We start from the raw sequence: 4,177 nt of genomic DNA, 5'->3' as shown, positions 1-4,177 counted from the left end.
GTCCACTGAATCTTGTTTCATGTTTCAGCAACAACCGTCTGCGTGTCCCCTCTGAAGTCTCGCCTCTCTGCCGGTCGTTCTGCAGCCTCCGAACCCTCGCGCTCAACAACTGCGACCTCACCTGGACTCAGGTACGCCTTCTGTTCAGAACAGCTCTCTGTGGGCCACTTTATAAATCCTCTGTTAATATAATAAAAAATAATCATTAAAAGTACGCTTTTGGTCTTGTATATATTAAAGAACAAAACAAATAAAACATTAGATCAAAAGATAAATGTTTAAAGAAAATAGTATTGATACATATTCTATTGTGTACGCATTGAATACCGTTTATTAAGCTTTTATTTAATAGAACATTTAAATTAAAAAATACCTCAATTAAAATAAATCACCTATATATTTCTATAACTATTTTTTATATATGTAGTATTTATTATTATATATTTTTAATTATTTGCCAATACTGACATGTAATTATATTTGTATACATCTATATAAGATTGATCTAGAAACACGTATTTATTGATATTTGTATTAGTTTGTTTTTATATATGTATGTATTTATTTGGAGTACATTAAAGTTGTAATTATGTACTATTTAAATATCAAGTATTCAGAAAAATAAAATGCATTTGTACGGAAAACATATATTTCTGTATAATTTGCATTTATTTACTAAAAGATGTATTTATTATTTATCAATCGTCCTACCTTCCACCACATATTACAAAAACCTTTTCAAAAGTATATGTATTTTTTATTTTATTGTCAAACATTTCACATAAAAGTCAAGAAATGTCACAAACCTTCCGTCCAAACCAAACGAGTTGAAACCAAAGTGTGTCTTTAATAAATAATTCAGATTTTATTTCTGTGATTTGTATTGATCGAACTCTGTCTCTCTGCTGGTCTGTGATCAGATCCTGGAGTGCGCCCCCATGTGGCCGCAGCTGGAGGTTCTGTCCTTAGAAGAAAACAACATCACAGAGCTGCGGAGGTAACGCTGAACTTCAGTGTCTCTGTATTCCCTCTACTCCTGTTTGTGTCTTTTGTATTAGATTTGTCTATTGGAGAGTATTCTAATGTATTCAGTATTTTTATATTGTGTATTCTTTAGGAAAAAGATGGTTTCAAAGATTCTTTAATGTCATTTACACAGCTACAGTGTGTAAATGAAAAACTCAGGTCACATGTTCCTTAACAATACAAATATAAACACATCCTTACCGACTTAATATATATAATATCCTGCTTTATTGTGTCTACTATAAATTGGTATTTCAACTTGTATATTTCTACTCTTAACGCTGTTTTTTAAAATATTTTGAGATGTTTACATTTTAGAATAGTTTACTTCTACTCTTTTCATTTCTTCTTATGTGCATTGCCTTGTCTTTTATGCTGCTGCGACGCAAACATTTCCCCAATTGGGATCAATAAAGTACATCTCATCTTATCTAACGTCAAACAAATTAAAATAGTGCAAGCTCAGGAGTTTAGCCGTCTTATATATATCAGTCATATATATATTTAAATATTCGTCTATATCAGGGGTGTCAAACTCAAGGCCCGGGGGCCAAATCCGGCCCGTGGCTTCATTTTCTGTGGCCCCACAAGAACTCTGAAAGAATATAATATGTTTATTATACGGTTATATGGCGATTTACAGAAGCACGTTGCCCATAAACTACATGTCCCACAATGCATCTCAAATTTGACTTTTTTTCTTCAAAATATGCCTTTCTTCTTCAAAATGTCACTTTTCCCCAAAAATGTCACTTTTTTTTCAAAATGTCAATGTTTTTTTACTTTCTTTTCCAGAATTTGGATTTTATTTTTAAGTCATTTTTTTGACATTCTCACTGAAGAGACTTGCAATTACTTGTCTTACACTTCTGCTTTCAGACGTTGTTAATTATGAAGATATTACCCTATCAGATAATAATCCAATGCAGAGGCAATCATGTAATATAATGCATTATTTTATATATGTATTTTGATATAGTCTTGAAGTTACAACCGGCCCTTTGAGTGCAACCATAATTCCTACATGGCCCGTGATGAAATTGAGTTTGACACGCCTGGTCTATATGTATGTATTTACTGTTGATCTTTTGTTTTGTTCTATATTATTATATGTTTAACTCGTGTGTGTTACTTGTTCATTTCCACTCTCTGCTGCTGCTAACGCTAACAGTCTATTGTGGATTCATAAAGTGTGTCTCTTGTATCTGATGTGAAGGCCTGAAGGAGTGCTGCAGTCCCTGAAGAATCTCAACGTCTCCTCAAACCCTTTAGAGCAGAACACGGTGCTGAGTATCGCTGCTCTGCCCAGGTGCAGTAACAACAACACGCTCACAAGACCATGATCTGTTTAATATACAAACATATATATAACACAATAAGTTGCCTAGATATTCTGTATGATGAAGTGAAAACGCCTCATGTGTCTTACTGTTACATGTTCTAGTCCTTAGTTTGTTTGTTGATCTTAAAACGTGTCGAAGTGTTCCTCTTGTTTTATTTAGCATCAACACTGGACTGCAGCTCTTTAAAATACATTGTTTTCTGTTTGTTTGTTTGTTTGTTTGTTTGCAGACTGGAGGAGTTAAACTTGTCTAAAACCGGACTGTCGGACATCAGATTTGATGACGCTGCTCCTGGTAAAAGAAAATCCCCATTTGAACAACTAACAACAAAAGATTACATTAACATTTACTGCGTTTAACATTTAACCACAACTGATTAACTTCCACTATCTTCTTGAAACAGCTCTTTATTATTGCTGGCACATTTATTTGTAATACTTTTATTATACTTTATTTTTGTGACTTATTTATTTACTTACTTATCTGTTCTTCTACGCACAAAATTCTTTATTATTATTCCGCCCGTTATTTTGCCGGCCTTCTCCTCCCGCATTGAACATCAAATGAGCACTTTGGTTCCCCTGCATCATTTTAAAACTCGGCTGGGTGACATGCTGTTTAATACTCATGGTACCTGTCACTGTAAATAGAGTTTGTAAACTGTACCCTATACATTATGTTGTATGTCATCCTTATTGTTGTTCTGTTGTTTTTATGTTACATGTGTAACTAATGTCCGTCAGGTCACCCTTGAAAAATATATATTTTGATCTCAAGGGGCTTTCACCTGGTTAAATAAAGGCTACAAACAAACAAACATTGCAGGAACTCCGTTCAAGCATCAAAACGTTCAGCTCTGTCGGGAATCGATGGCTATTACTTTTATCATTCATAACTTTCATAATTCCAGAGATACATCCCATAATTCATCACATTTTTAACATTGAAGTCAATGGAGAAATTCTTCAGACTTCAACAACCTTCATGCGACTTCAACTGCTAACTGTTCATTCGTACTTTCACTCAGAAACCTCAATCCAACTTTAGAATGTTACACATCTTTCTGACATTATTCATGTAACACAACTTTTAAATCTGATTCTTACTTTTAGAAATATTAAACATTGTTCAGACCTTGGTAAAGAGGCCTTCTTCAGATTTTAGAGTGCGTGATGTCACAGCTAGAGTGGAGGACAGATTTTATTTTGCCTTCATATTTTTGCCATAATTCCCAAACCCCACATTCCTGAGACATAATTCTTCATGACAAATGTAGGAAAACATCTCGTAGCTTGAAAGATAAAAAACATTAAGCAAATAATTAAACAAAATGCCTCTCGAGGGCATGAAGTGACAGAAACTTTCAACATGTCTCCATTAAAACCCATTGTAAATTCAGCCTCACCTTTCCCCACCACAGCAGCCGCACACCTTTAGTTAATCTGCCAAAAATGCCACATTATTGACCCGAAAGTACACAAAAATTACACTTCAGATACTCAACTTCCTTGACATGCTTCACGTTTTGAAATGTCACCGATATCTGTTACGGTTCTTCAACAAAACGTTCACATGTAAGAGGTTTATCTCTCATTCAGAACAATGAAAATGCTCTTCTCTCATTGATCACCATGCACATCACCATGGAAACCTTTGATCTCTGGACACGTTGTTAGCTCAAATATAAACACCTGCGTCATGGAACACGATGATGTCATAACTCAAACTGAAATGCTCAGAGCAGTAGATTTCAGATAATGGTTAACAAAGCTCTACATCAAATCTGATGTTACGTAATGTGGTGTTAC

The 4,177-nt window shown here is 34.4% G+C and overlaps 1 protein-coding gene across 1 annotated transcript in view; it reads left to right on the top strand.

Annotated features, from left to right (window-relative positions):
* The window catches only part of tbce (tubulin folding cofactor E), an 11,852-nt gene that overhangs the window by 6,461 nt on the left and 1,214 nt on the right, over nucleotides 1-4,177 (top strand). The gene's annotated exons all lie outside the window — the stretch shown is intronic.

The sequence above is a fragment of the Notothenia coriiceps genome, unplaced genomic scaffold (assembly GCF_000735185.1).
Source record: "Notothenia coriiceps isolate Sejong01 unplaced genomic scaffold, NC01 NC01_scaffold00004495, whole genome shotgun sequence".
NCBI lineage: Eukaryota > Metazoa > Chordata > Actinopteri > Perciformes > Nototheniidae > Notothenia > Notothenia coriiceps.
The sequence above is the reverse complement of the archived record's forward strand: the minus strand, read 5'-3'. Positions and strand labels throughout refer to the sequence as shown.